This window comes from Gekko japonicus, unplaced genomic scaffold, assembly GCF_001447785.1.
Source record: "Gekko japonicus isolate JY-2015 unplaced genomic scaffold, Gekko_japonicus_V1.1 scaffold156, whole genome shotgun sequence".
In the NCBI taxonomy this organism is placed as follows: domain Eukaryota; kingdom Metazoa; phylum Chordata; class Lepidosauria; order Squamata; family Gekkonidae; genus Gekko; species Gekko japonicus.
The window spans coordinates 138,671-154,516 of NW_015166424.1; the positions used below are offsets into that span (position 1 = coordinate 138,671).

The window sequence follows — 15,846 nt, forward strand, 5'->3', positions numbered from 1 at the left end:
TGAAACACAAGGACTAAAATTTGTGGGGGGTTTTACCTTAGAAATTTCCTTAGAAATTCCTTAGAAATTACCTCGGAAATTTCAACCCCTGATTTCACTTGACCTTTTCCTTTTCTGTTAAATAAAATATTTTATTAATTTGGAATATAAAACCATCTAGAGTGTCATTAAAGTTAAAGTGAGCTTCCAATTCTTCCCCTCAGGTTCCTGGACCGAGCCAACAGCCAAAATATCATACTGTGACAGGTTGGGACAGCCAGAGTCCTTCAGCAAAGAAGAAAACACATAACTATGGAGGCTCAGTCACTAAAGAGAAAGGAAAACAGAGCGACAATCTTGCCTCTGAGGGAGAGAAATGGACGGGGTCATCATAACAGGGTTTTAAAATGTGTTTTAATTTTGTACAGCTTTCTACAATTTAGCCATGATACAAAGCTAAAAATCATTCTGAAACAGATGCAGCAAGGGTCATTAATAGGTTCCAGCTGTAAGATAGGCTCTCATATTACAATGCTTACTTCCGAATGGAATTCTGTGAAAGATAAAATTCAGATTTAGCCATAACCAGGTGAGTGATATGCTGTTAATAACTTCTGCCCCCAAACAGAAAATATACAAAGTATTATGTTTTCTGTTCTAGGAGGCGTACCTTGCAAACCAGATGAAAGAAACACAGCTTTAAATCTAACAGTGTAAACAACACAGCAGCCATGGTTTTCTGTAACACTGTTCTCCCCATCTCTGCTGCCCTCCCTCACCTGCTTTGATGAGGAGACCAGATGTGCTACGCAGCAGGCAAGGAATGGATGCAAAACCCAAGACAGGACAGAAAGGAAAAGCTAGGGCTGCCTTTCTCATTGTACTGAGGGATTTAAAGCTCTGTGTGTGTGTGTGTGTGTGTGTGTGTGTCATGTGAAATGCTGTATGACTAAATAATTCATTAAAAATAGCTGGGAGAAAACAGGCTACACATTATGTACTTATTTTTTTAAGTATTAATCTTTCTACTAAAATAGTACTCAAGGTGGCTTAAAAGAATGGTTAAGCACAGTAAAATACCCACAATACAAAAGAGAGAGAGAAAGCAAAACACACACACACAAAAACCCCAGCAGCGACAAAACCATAGCTATAGAAAATTAGCAAATCAGTAATGCAAGAAGTCCAGTGCCACACCAGGGAATCAATTCACTATTTCTATTACCAAATAGGCTTTACATATCTCTGACGCAAGCTAGATGAGCCTGGTAGGAGGAGCTCCCAAGCATGAAAGCCACAGCTTGGGGGGGGGGGGGTCCTTGTTCTCACCAGGCTCCTCTCTGCATGCAGAGTAGGAGGGCTGCCATTCCCCACTTGGGGGTGGGGGATTGCCTGTTTTTTCTGGGCTCCTGCCCACTGCCAGCAGCTGGCCGGTGGGAGGAAATCCCCCCCCTCAAAAGCAACATCACTGGAAAGAAATACGATGTATCTATGTCACCTGGAAGTGACGTAGGCACAACAGTGACATCGGGGGGCAATGTTTTGGGGCAAAACATTATCGTTTGAGGCTGATTTCACCATAGGATTTTGCCCCGAAACCAGAGAATCACCCCTGACATCACCATAGTGCCTATGTCACTTCTGGGTGACATAGGCACATTGTGCGACATCATTTCCTGTTCCCAGAACACCCCCCCCCACTGGCGTTTCAGACTGACCTGGGCAACCCTACAGAGCAGGGCTCCAGCAGCTGACTTCAGATGATGGGCAATAAAAGTAACACACACACACACACACACATTGTTAAACCACCACAAGAAAGAAATGGAATATTAAAACAAACTCAAAATAAGAGGAGGAGGAGGACGAGAGGAGGAGATTGGATTTATACCCTGCCCTTCACTTGGAGTCTCAGAGCGGCTTACAAACTCCTTTCCCTTCTCCTCCCCACAACAGACACCCTGTGAGGTGGGTGTAAGCGGTAAGCATAATACAGCTTTATAATTAATGAAGAACTCTTCTACCACACTTACCTTGCTTCCCGGGGCATAACTAAAGCATGCCGCTTGAAATTTAGCTAGGGCTTGAACTAGAGCATGAAGCACAACAAACAAGCTGTTCTGATGGGCTTACCAGACAAAGCCAGAAGACTGGCCAGGACAACACACAGATGTCTCTTTCTACTTGCTATTTAATCATAAGAGCTCATTATCACATTCCATTTTCCTTTGCAGTCTAAAAAGGGTCCTGGGACCCAGCATATACAGGTTTAGTTCAGACTGCATGAATCTATTGCTCTGAGACTATGAATGTGCTGATAAGATTAATGTTTCCTCACTCTGTCCCCTCCCCAAACACTTTCATGGGTAGATTACTTACACCTTTTCTACATTTGCTGCAATCACACTGTGTAGTCACATCCAAAATTAGACAAGCCATGTTTTAACATTCTGAAGTGTATTCAGAAACTTGGCAACTACTTCCATTAGAGCAACAGTCTTCAATCTGTGCTCAGGTCCTTCAAGGGTATAGTGGAGTCCCCTCCTACTGGGTCATGGGCACTTATTGAGCTGCCATTTTCTTTAATTGCCCTGTGGAAAGGCCTGCCATACAGAGAGCAAGAATGCCATGCATCTCTATACATACATGCTGAGATTATTAGCAAGACCATTCAGTGCTGGAGACAATTTATCTTTGGCTTTGATCCACGGCTTATTCTTCACCCTGTTACTCCTACTTGTGTTTCCTGTCCCTAGGATTTCTTGGCCTGTTGTTCACAGTCCTAGCTTTGATACAAGAGATGTTATAAATCTGGCTTACCCTCTTCCTGTCACATGACTCTTATATGCTTGCAGATCGTGAAAGGCTGAAGGCCTTATTTAAAGAAACTGATCTTCAGTCAGCTCAGTACAGGTTAGATGGAACTAATTTAATGCAAGATGGATAAAGGATGAGTGGCAGCAAAGCTCTAATTCTGCAAAAAACAATTACTTGGAAGTGAATATCAGTGAAATCAAGAGGTCCTATTCCCAATAAAAAAGTATCATGTATGAATTAAATTTGCTTTGCAGACCCTTGACCAAGAAACTAAAAGTATGTTGAAATGACATGGATTAAGAGGGTGGATTGTATTAGGACATATCTGTGGGTTAGAAACTCCTACTAACAGGAGAAAATTTTATTCTTAATAAAAATATCCCTTTGGGGGTTTCAATATATATATATAAGACATATATATATATATATGAGTGCTAAAACCAAGGCCCTAGAGGAAGTCATCAGAGTGTCTGCCTGTGTTAATTTGCTGTTTGGATAAGACAGGTGTAATGCTTCTGCTTGGAGAAGTTTAGCTAGAGGCTCTTTGTCTTCAGATAGAAGCTCTATATACATAGCCATCTTTTCCCAGAAGAACAACTGGTATCCTCCCATAATTGCACCATAGTTGGCAATGCGAATGTTAAGTGCTGCAACAGAGTAAACTTTTCTGCTAAGTGCATCAATTTTTCGCCCTTCCCTATCAGCTGGTTATGCATGTGCACCTGTTCACTGTTTTGCCTGCGTTTCCTTAGCTATTAGTGACGAAGCTGGAGGATGGCAGAATAAATAAGGATGACCCTCTCAGTCTTCTTGGTTTCTGCTAGCTGGTTTCTGAAATAAGGTCTTATATATGTCATCAATATCCTCCAGGATAGGGAAGGTGATTACACCAGTTGTCTCCAGTGTTCCCTCTAAGCTGAGTTAGTGTGAGCTAGCTCAGTTTTTTTAGCCTCCGGCTCACACATTTTTGTCTCAGCTCAGGAAGGAGGGCTCCAGAGCAAACTAGTTTATGCAGTAGCCACATTTCCCGCTCACAACTTTAATGCCAGCAGCTCACAAAGTACGATTTTTGCTCACAAGACTCCACAGCTTAGAGGGAACATTGGTTGTCTCTACGTAGAGCTTTCCTAAGATCTTGTCCTGGGGCTTTGGGTTGCTAGAAGGCACCTCTGTCTCTAATGATTTGACCATTCACATCATCGGCTCTGCATAGAGCTTCAGATCTTCACTCGTGAGACTGGATCAGGATCCCCTACAGTGTCATCAAGGGAAGGTTCCGATGGCAAAACTGAGCCCTTGCTGGAAGGACAGTCAGCTCTCAAATTCTGCTCGCCCTCAGAATCTGAATGTCCCATAAGGGGTTGAGGAAAGCTTGCAAATGGATATCAAACTGATGGACCCATAGTCTCATGGTTCCTTGAATGAGGGTACCCCAGTTCTAGAGGCTGAGGCAGTCTTTGGGACCGTGATGGGTGTCAATACCGACCAGTCTTTTGACTTGTGCGATTTCTTCGGTTTTGGCACGTCCAGAGAGGAAGTTGAGAGTCCTTTAGATTGTTTGTCGGTCTTATAATTCAATGCCGTTGAGGCCAAATAAGTTGCCGACTTAGCAGAATCTCCCCTCTGAGCTGGGGGAGGCGGTGAGGCTCTGGAGCTCGAGGACTGGGAAATCACAAGGAGCAAGGAGGACTCAAGGAGGTGGTTCTTCTTATTTATTTATTTATTTATTTATTATTCACATTTCTATCCCGCCCTCTCCGGAGGCTCAGGGCAGCTTACAGGGCATATTGCCAGATAAAACCATAAAACAATACAAAATATTAAATTACAACCCTATTAAAAACAGATTTTGATGCTCCTCTCAGCAAAACATCCAATCTCTACAAATTCTAAAATTTCTAAAAGCAAGATGGCTATCCCTGACCATCCCGTTCTTGCCCATAGTGCAGCGACTAGATGTGCGTGCCCCATCCTGATGTCCATATATGGGGAATAGATGGTAACTAGAGCGGTGGTAGTGCACTAGTGGTGGTGGCTCCTATTCGAAAGCCTGGCGGAAGAGCTCCATCTTGCAGGCCCTGCGGAACTGTGCTAGGTCCCGCAGAGCCCTGATCTCCTCTGGGAGCTCATTCCACCAGATAGGAGCCGCCACCGAGAGCTTATTTCAGCCCCGCAGCTTATTTTTCCGAGCCTGTTTTGTAAAGTTGCTGCAGTGGGTGCAGGAATCAGGTTTGTGGGTCTTGCCCAGGCAGAAGAGACACAAAGCGTGTCCGTGGTTGGGATTTTTCCTTAGCAATTTTGACAATGTTTGAACTGAGTCTTCCCTTCCATGCACCACCATCAGGGGCCGGGGAAGGGGGGGGGATAGACAATGACGAAAAGACTCACGGAGGGTTCCCTTTTTTGACTGTTTGTTTTTCAGAGACACCGTTGAGAAGACAAAGACGAAGATGAGAAGGAGAAGAAGGCCTATGAGGCAGCTCAGAAGGAGAAACGCAGGGAGGTAGGTCTGACCAGCGCGGTGGTTGAGAAGAAACTGAGTGGGAGGGCATTTCCTTCCCCGCTCCAGACATGCAGTTGATGTCTTGTAGTTCTCCAAGGTCGGGTCCGAGCACAGGCACAGAACCCAGGTGTGGGACTGCACAGAGAGCACAAAGAAGATCAGCTTTTAATGGGCTCTGCAGGGGAGCGGCTTCCCCCTGGAGTGAAAAAAATACTAGAGAAGCCGTAAGAGAGCCTCTGGTCGCTGGTCTACGCAAGCACAGTTGCAATGTGGGACTGCACGGAAGACTGAAGATGGACTAAACAAATTAGAAAACCTTCATGAAATCATAAATTGATGCTTCTGATTGATGCTTCTAGGTTGAGACTACATTAGCCAATATCCACATCAGAAAAAGTAATTCAAGAAGAAAATATCAGCTCTGCCAAAACATCAACTACGGCACGTGGTAATAAGAACAGACAAATGCAGCCCAGACAAGCTCACCTACTAAGCCAACAGCTGCTCTGTTTCAGTCCATCTCTTTTAAGCTACTGCCTATCATTTGGGCAAGTGTAACAAGAAAAATAAAACACCACAATATAGCTCAAGGGCATACGCATGCGGATGCTTCTGGAAGTGAACCCTGTCTTGGCTACATGTCAGGATCTTCTCATAGTCATTTAAATGTTATAAGGATAGAAAGCTTCTGCAACATCTGGCTTTCGCAGATTCGTATTTTTTCAAGTGTGGGCAGCTGTTTACTGGCTGTGTTGAGAGAACGTTGTGTTTTCAGAGTAGAATTTTTCCTCGAGCCACTAATAGGTATCCACACTTTTCCAATTCAACACAAAAGGACATGGCTTAAGAACTGCAAGGGGGCAGGGGATGTGGAGAGCTGAACAACTAGCCAGGACTGAAAACCTCATAATTGGGAGTAGAGATGGCTGCTGAGAGGAAGGGGTGAAAGTCATAAATAAATGAGCCAGTGGTGTGTAGATGTTAGTATGGTGTATGTCAGGCTATGAGTCCTGGGGAGACATTCTAATCTTGATTACAACCAGCTTCTACCTACAACCCCCCCCCCCCAAAAAAAACCCCTGTCAAGGCTGAAGATAGTAAAGGAGAGCACTATTTGGAACCGTAAGCATTAAATTATCGAAAAAGAAGCAAATTATCATATACTCTGTATGTCTCTTGCCTTGAAAAATTCATGAAGGATTGCCATAAGCTGGCTGCAACTTTATGGCACTTTACACACAATTTCTGAAGTTGCAACAATATTAACTTAAATAATGAGGCACTTATAATGTGCTCTCCAAGGTAATATAAAAGCAACATTCAGGTTTAGATTAAATTAGTATGTTCTTATGGTTATATCAATCAACGAGTATGCAAATTTATTTAAGAAGTACCTGAATACTAAATGGAAAATGCTTTAAATCTATTTACCCTGCCCTGAAGCTCCATAGTCAACCATGAATCTGTCATTTTCTGGGTGGGTTTAAATCATCACACGAAGCCATGATTTAATTAAACAATTATTATCATTATTGTCCATTAACTCTTTCTCTCTCCCTCTCTCTCTGTATATCACGTGCACTGAGCTCTGGGTTCCTTGAAGGAAGGAGCAGAAGCGTGTTCATACATGTGCATTTGCAAGTTGGTGAGGGCAATAGCCCCCTCTGCATTGGGGGTGACAGGCTTAATACATCCAGCAGGCAGGCACCCCTCTTCCTTAAGGGTAACTCACCTCAGAGGCGCCTCAAAATTTTTAAAGAGAGGCTCTGACCCCAGGACGCACAGTGAAGTATGCTGCAATTTATGTGAGGCAAGCTGGATGGGTGAAAAGCAGAGAGACATATATGCACTACTTTTAATCTGTTTCAATTATTCATCCTGTGACTTTCCATTTCTAAGTCTTGTTTATATAATGCCATCCAAAGGTGCTGCATCTCAAGTGCAAACAGAATGTGTGGGCTCGGTGCAGACAAAAGATAATAAAGTGAGGGAATGTTAAGGTGATCAAGCTGAGCAACTACTGTTAGAACGTAATTATTGTTAATTTCAAAATACAAGATGAAAAATATGGGTTCATGCCAAAATTTCATGAAAAAGTAGGTTTTGAGCTGAGTTTTGAAGTGGGAGGGGGAATTCCATATAGGTGTTCAGGATCTGAATTTCAGGCAGAAGGGGCAATAAGGGAGAATGGATGGAATTGTTTATGATATGAGGAGATCTTCAGGTGGTTGAGGGTGATATAGTTGGTACAGTAAAGAGCAAGGGCAAGGATATATTTTAATAGATTTTAGAGATATTAGAGATGGAAACTAGTCAGAGGGTCAAAGATACTGATTTTACTGACCAAAATTTAAAAAAACCCTGACCAAATACTGAATAATTTAAAGTCAGCCACTTGATAAGCTAGTGTTTGAAAAGCAAAACTAGGACCTTCATTACAAATTATTATTATCTGGCCTCCACCATCCCCATAGCCAGAGCCATAGTCAGATGTGATCCAGATAAAAGGATTGTACACCTTTTTATTGAATCTTTTAAAATGAAGATAGGACCATGTTTTCATTATTGTACAAAATTTAAGGCAAAAAAAGATTCCCTTTTGAAAATAATCACATAGTGTAGAGAATAAAACGGCAAAACATATTAAAAACCACACATAAATAATCATTATGACAATAAAATATAATTACTGTAAGATAAGACTTGTCTTTGCTTTTACTTTGTCTTTGGTTTTCTGATGAAAAAAGAAGATATTAACGAACTCTTTCGTTTCTCAACAGTTTTCTGCACTGCATCCACAAGTATTTTTTCTTGTCCTCTTCTTCCATTGCTTTCTCCACTTCTTCTAGCATGAGCTGTGCTGTGTTGAATCCCACCATATCCTTTTTCTCAGCAGCCTCCTTTACACATTTGGCTGCATCATTTAGCAACACTATGAGCGGTCATCCTCTTCTCGTTCTGTTGTCTCAGCTTTTTCAGTTTTCCTTCCTTCTCTTGTTCACTGTCTATCTTCTTAAACCTTTCTAACTCTTCTGCCTTTTCCTCTTCTTTCATTTCTTTTTCTTTTCACTCCTCTTTAACGACACACGGTTCATCACAATATTGCTTGTAATGAACATGAACTGCTCTTGCCGTCTGTCAAAGCTCCTGTGTGATATTAACACGGTGTACATAGTTTTCATATACATGAGATAAGGTTTCTTTGCCGATTAGGTGGGCATTCAAAGTTCTCTCTGACATCCAGGCCCTTTCACTGATCAAAATACGTCCAGTTTTTGAAAACCCTCTTTCTATGTCCGTATTACCATGCAATAATGATAATGCTGCTTTCACCACCTTGGTAACCAGTGGGTATTTTGGATCTCCAGATGGGTGTGTCTTTTCAAAGTATGTATGTAGCTATGAGGCAAGTTTCACTGACAGTTTCATCTTCAAGTCTTAAGAAGTTTCCATTCATCTGCAATCATGTCCAGCGGAATATCCATCAGGAGTGCTGCTGCTACTTTCATTATATCCTTGTAGGTTCCTTCCTTGACCCTCTGTCCTGGAGCTAAGCAATGAAGATATCTGAAGATGGGCTTGTCCAAAGATGACTGGAATAAAAGGTGTTTGCAGGCTGCTATGAATTTTTGTTTTGCTCCCGTTAAAAAGAGTAGCTGTTCCTTTTCAGAAAGTTTTTTCAGTTCATCACAGATTCTACTTTCACTGATTACTTCTCTCACAGGTATGTAGTCCTCATCACTGAAGGGTTCAAGAGACAATGGTGCTGAACTCTTACAAACACAATTCATTATGGTATGGTTCTTATGTTTTTATTTCACTGTGGTTCTTCTTTCTGGAACACTCCAGTGAACTTTATAAATGAGTGGGTACTCGTGCAAAAAAAAATCACCTCTGCTTTCATTGTGTCGTGTTTTAAGAGGTTAATTATGTTTCTATATGCTGTGGAAGATTTCACCAAATCACTTTTAATCTTAGGAACAAAGTCCTTAAAGTATTTCATAACTGAACTAAAAACAATCTGTCTTCTCACTGGGAAGTCATCACGTTTCCCCCAAAATGCAGTAATGAAAACAAAAAGACACAAACTGCATTCACAAAAATCAAAGAAATACTGACTTTACTGACCAATTTTTTAAAAAACTGACAAATTACTGACCAAGATGAAAAAAAACTGACTTTTACTGATTTTACTAACCATTTTCCACCCCTGATATTAGCGAGTTAGAAGAGGCCACGGAGAACTCCAAATGGAAAGACTCAAGTTTGTTCTGTCTGTAGGACATGATAACTTGCAAAAATAAAGTGCATGGGTTCTACGTGCATGGGCCCTGTTCATTATACACAGTGGATGTGATTTTATCTCCCCTCCACTCGTTGATTGAACAATTCTGTGGAAAAGTAGGACAGAGATCTGAGGAGAGATATCACATGGTCTGAATGGCCACAGAGATGACCTTAGCAATTCTGAACACAGGAGAGAGGGCTCAGGTGTGATAATAAGGGAAAGCCAGAGACAAATACTCAGGGTTGTTTTATTTATTTATTTATTTAACTTTCGGCTTGCTACCCCACTCAAACCCCCCACAGGGGGCCTCTGAGCGGCTCTACAATTAACCATTATCCCTTACCTAAGGCCACATATATATAGGGGTGGGGACTGTCCTAACAGCACCCAGTGGAGGGATGTTCTGGGACGGCTCATTGCTCATCGGCATGGCTTCTTCTGACTTCTTTCCTCCGGTGGTGGTACAGCGGGCCTCTCTGGCAGTCGGAGTGCTTTTTGGTGCAGCTTTCGGTTCTGTCCCCTTAAGGCTCCACCGTGCATGCGCCTTCCATGCTCCTTAGTCTCCTGGCTCCGCCTTTCCACCAACGTCCGGACCCTCGAAGATGTTATGACTCCGTCGCCATCTTTCTTCCGCCGCTCGCTGCCGCTGCCTCTCGCCGTCGTTGCTCCATGGACCCCCCTCGACGGGGGAGGGTGCCCCCTACTCTCTAAGGTAGGTACCCATTGATCTACTTGCACTTTGGTGTTACATCGTGCTTTCGAATCGCTGGGTTGGCGGGAGCTGGGACAAGGGCCAGGTGCTCATTCTGGCCGCGGTGGGATTACATCATGAATAAGTTTTAGTCAAGGGGACAGAGAACAAGAACCAGATTTGCACAGTACAGAATATAATTTGGTGACAGACTGAAACATGCGGAGTAAGTCAGAGAGGAACACTACAGCAAGCCTCAAGAATCCCACTGGTAGCCCTACAGAGTTTTGTGTGAACAGCTGTCTCACTTCTGTGAAGAAGCAATCAAATAAAGCTATTTAAATAAATGCAAAAAAAGATAATATTGTTCAATGTGGAACATCAATCAGTTGCCTTTTCCCCAGTCTATAAGCTGCAGCTATCGTAAGGCTTGTTTGCTTTGTTTGTTCAAGTGAAGTCATTACATCCCATCTGGAATACTGAATAGAATCCATGTGGCCATAAAGGCAACTGCTTGTGCAGAAAAGCATAGCGACTGAGACAGGTCCAACGTATTCTGGCTTCTTTTTAAACAAATGAGAAGTGGCAGATGAAAACAAAGCAGACCCAAGAGAATGTGGTCATCCAGCTATTTGTTCAGTAGCTCAGCCTCACAGACCTTTTTGAAGACATCAGACCAGAGAAACCTGAACTTGTGTTTGGAGAAACTGAACAATGCCTGACTAGATTTTTCCATGCATATAGGATGACAATGGGAAGATCTGAGATCTTTGTTAATCCAATACCACATTTGATCTTTATGAACAACCTGTTTGATCTTAATTGCACCATTATCATCTGGGTGCTTATCAGTCTCATCATTTCTTTGCAGTTAGTATACATTTAAGGCATTTCAGGTACTGTGCATATAATACACATACAAGGCACTACATGTGAGAATGTATGACATTAAGGCTTCTACTACTGGGCTTGTTTTACATCTCCACAAGTAGGGACCTTGCAGCTTTAAGGCCTCCATCTGGGAAGCATAATGTTAGCTTTATCTCTATTATGGGTAGGAAGGCAACTGGGCACATGGCATTCAGCAGCTCCATGGTGGGCTGTATTCAACTGAAAGGGGGTGGGGGAGGTAAACCAGTTTGGTGTAGTGGTTAAGTGCGCGGACTCTAATCTGGGAGAACCGGGTTTGATTCCCCACTCCTCCACTTGCACCTGCTGATGTGACCTTGGGTCAGTCACAAGCTCTGGCACAGCTGTCCTTGAAAAAGAGCAGTTTCTGTCAAGAGCTCTCTCAGCCCCACCCACCTCACAGGGTGTCTGTTGTGGGGAGGGGAAGGGAAAGGAGTTTGTAAGCCGCTTTGAGACTCCAAGTGAAGGGCGGGGTATAAATCCAATCTCTTCTCTTCTTAAACCCAGAACTGGGGGCGGCGGGGGGGGGATGTAATCCAGTCCACAGTGATCTTATCTTGCTTACTAGAAAAAATCAATCTTATGGGAAGAAGATTCAAGAATAAAAACAAAACATATACTATATGTACGCAATTCAAACCAAAGTAAGAAAAGTACTCTTTAGGGCCAGTTCACATTCCATGCAACCCTCCTTAAATATAGGAACAAGTATAATCAAGCCCTCCACTCCTTGTAAATCCAGGTCTCCTTCATATGAGAATTTCCCCTTTAAAAACTATGCCTCTTATGAAAGAGAGAGAGGCTGTTTGTTTTGGCTCAAGTTACTAGCCCCCTCCATCATGCTGCCTTAGTACACACATGGGCCTCTTCTGACATTGTCCTTTGAACTCTTTGGGAAGGCTTGTATTCTGTTATGGATGTTTGTTGGAATGAGAGCTACAAAGTCATACATGAGACTTTCAGCTGGCCCAAGTAAGGTAGATATATGTTATGTAAGCCAATTAACTTCTAAGATTTGGCTTGCATGAGCTAGTGAGCAAATGTGGAGGGTGGGGTGGGTGAGACTGACAATTTCATATTTACGCTTCTACTCCTCTCTCTCTTCTCTCTCTATTGAAACTCAGAGACGATATTGTGCCACAAATCCGACTATGCTATGTAGCCAAATGCAAAATCAAAACTGATGCTGTGCCCCCTTCACCCACCCTCCTCTCAGGGAAACTGGAGTCTTCTTTGGCACTTGACAATGAGAGCGGATGGAAGTCCAATCCCCACTCCACCCCATGGTGAAGGAAACTAGGTGTTTTTGAGTAGCAAAAGAGCATCAGCTTATTGAGCACCTCAACTGGCGCCCAAACTTGCAATGGCAACGGGACTGTGTGTTGGAGAAAATATTAACTGCACAGATTTCTACAAATGTTACTTAGTTATCAGATTGGCTTATGAGCACAATGGAAACAGAGTTTTCCCGGGGAGAAATCCTGAAGGGCCTGGAGTTCTCTAACTGCACGTCCTGATATCATTCCCAACTGACCCACTATACATGCTCTCCCCACACCATATACACCATTCTTTAAAAGCCACTGTCAGCAGAAGGGCTAGAACCCTACTAAAAGAGAAATGACTCCCAGCTACTGCAATTCCATCACATTTTCATTTTTCTCTGAATAAAAACAGAGTCTGTATGGGGTGCGTGAACAGAGTACTCCTATTTGGCACAGCATGTTTCATTTGGAAATAATCCCAATGATATGCTTGCAGTTTTGAGAATGAATTCTCCTACGGGAATGCTACACAGTGTTATGATCTCCTTTGTTAAGTAAGACTGCCATCATTACTTTGGCTTTCTGAAATGAGAACATTACGTTTAGACTAGATAAACAACTAAATTACGTTTAGACTAAATAAACAATATGCCCTAATGGCCTTCATTTACAATAAATGCTAGTACTGATTATTGCACACCTTCACTAGTACTTTAGTTTTTGAAAAGGCACGATGTATCCAAGTTGCAAATTTAATGACATAATTTAGAAGTTAAAATCCCAGTTGCTACTCAAATAATAAAATGTCATTTTATCATCTATAAGCAACAGCCTTGTGAAGCGCAGTATCAATAGGCCACTTCTGTCCTTCTAACCCCCCTTTTCCTAAATTTACAATGAAAGGATAATCTAAGGCACCTACTTTCATTAATGCAAGACAAAGCTAATGATCCCAGTTTTCTTAAAGTTCAATTGGCAACAGAGCTTAAGATAATACTGCAAAACTCTATCAAAAGTGCTTATGTTATACTTTTTTATTTAAAGGTACAGTTTTTGTTTCTAATTAGTATTGTTCAGATTCAATATAGTGACTCTGAACATGTTTTATGAGAAGTGATTATTTTTACTGGAACCAAAAAGGTTGCTATGCAGAACCATAATGAAAGTGTGAGAAATACCTCAAAAGAAAAAAAGTATGTTTTATGCATTACTTTGATTTCTCCCAGTCTCCACCTTCCCTGTTGATAAAATAGCTGTTAAAAGTAATAATTAAGAAAATAATAACCTAAAACATAGCAGAATACTTATCAGTAGTGGGTTCATAAAAATTCTGATGGTCAGTATGGTCCATGTACTAGCTGAATGAGTATATAATTAATCCCAATAGGATTACATCCATTTAAATTAAAATGGTAGAAAATCCAAAAACTTGGTTTGTTTGCTGATTGAGCTGTAAGCAATCTTGTCTAATTTCTAAATTTCCAATATCTGTAGATGGAATGCCATCTGTAAAGAAAGGGTTAGTCACACTTAAGAAAACTGAATACAGGTTTTTTTTTTAAATTACCATTAGCTCTTAAGTAGGGTTCAATTTGAAAGGCCACTTCGAAAATTCCACTTTGATGCTAAATTTAAAAATTAATTATCGTTTTGCCGAAAACTATCCCACTATTTTTTAAAAGGCAAAATAGTATCTCCCCTCCCCTGCAATTCCCTCCCTCACAGAGCACAAGTTTCAAACCAGGGGATAAATCACTATTTCCTTCACAGAGCTGGACAATTTTCTCTTTCCTCAAACTCGTGAAGCTACAGAACGATGACGAGAGTCACTTACCCTCTTCAGCCAGGTGAAATGTTTGTAAATATCAATCTCGCTATCCATGCTTTGGGCCCATCTCAGCAATTATATCTCCTGGGTTCAGAGCAATCACAGCTTTGTTCTGGAGACCACAATCTTTCTTCTTTCTTGCTCTCTCTCCTTGCCTCCTGCTTCTCTTTCCACTTCTAGCAAGCTGAATCTCTGCATATATTTGATTTAAAATTGTCCCTCAGGCTTATTCTAAACTCTTCTGCTGGGTGTATATACACAACCATATAAACTTCAGATTGCATTCCCTCCTCCCCAACCAGAGCATCTGGTTTCTGTTTTTGTTTTTTTTTAAAGTAGAGATCAATCAGCAACAGGCAGTAATATCATTCTAAAGGCTTCAAAAGATGCATAAATTGCCAGATGGTCCCAGGAAAATGAGAAGAAAAAAAGGAAGCTTCTCTAGCACAGCTGAATTCTTCAGTGAGAGTGTTCTCTTTTGAATGGTAAAATAACAAGCTAAAAATTGCTAGGCTGTCATAGAGAAACTATTTCAAGTAATGCCTTGTCTAGCTTTCTGTTTCAAGACTGGCTGGAACTCATTACCCCAAGACCCTCTATTTCCTGTCTCTGTTTTACTCTGTGTTTATCGGAGCACTCCTCAGCTTCCCAGTTTATTTCAGGCTGGGACTAATGCCTAAAAATAAGCCCTGTCGTTTGAGAATTGCTAGCGACCCTGTTCTCACAAAGACATAAGAGCCCCCCCCCCCTCGCATGAGTACTCCATATGGTTTTTCAAGAAAGGGCAATGCATTAAATGGATCATAAATACTCAGTTCAGCACTTTTATGTTCTGTGCTGGGGCAGCTGAAGTTGCATAGTGTTGCAGCACTGAATACTTATTGTGGTCACATGAGTAATGTTTAGGTTCTTCATTTCGGTTTTGCCCCTTTTCTCTTTATGAGATACACTAATTCTGGCTTTGGACTCATCATTTGTGCTGGGTGTAAGATATGAGAAGAGATTAGCCCGGAAAATTCCAATTCAACATATTACATGACTAACCAACAGCTTTACATTCCAAAACTGTACGTCTGTTGCGCTATTTCAGTTAAGCTGATGAATATTTTAAATGCTCAAAAAATTTATGAAGGCAGAATTATGTTCAATCTACATAGGTATGTGCAGAATGTCCCTGAGCAAGTTCTACATGCATCGTAGTCCACTTAGACCAGACATGTTTACTAAGGATAGCTCTTAGTACTGGACAGGAATTGCCACCATTTGCCATGGCAAAATGGACCTCAGACATGCCACAAAGATTTACTCTAGCACACATATTTTCCAAAGCCCAGGAAGAAGAAAGTAGAATTTTTGTAGTTACAAGAAAGGGGACCCACGATACTCGCGGGGGGGGGGAGGGAGAAGAGCTCCATGCAGAGCAGGAGGAGGAGAAGGAAGCAGCAGCAGCAGGTAAGCCTCCCCCCCATCCCGACACCGGCGGCGCGGCCTGAGTGGCTGCCAGCCAGCGAGCCCACCAATTCCCCCCCGTCCCTGGTCTTCTCCACCCCCCCTCCACCACCACCC

The 15,846-nt window shown here is 42.0% G+C and overlaps 1 protein-coding gene across 1 annotated transcript in view; it reads right to left on the bottom strand.

Moving 5' to 3' along the window:
• The window catches only part of PPFIBP2 (PTPRF interacting protein, binding protein 2 (liprin beta 2)), a 179,234-nt gene that overhangs the window by 100,321 nt on the left and 63,067 nt on the right, over positions 1–15,846 (bottom strand). The window lies entirely within an intron of this gene.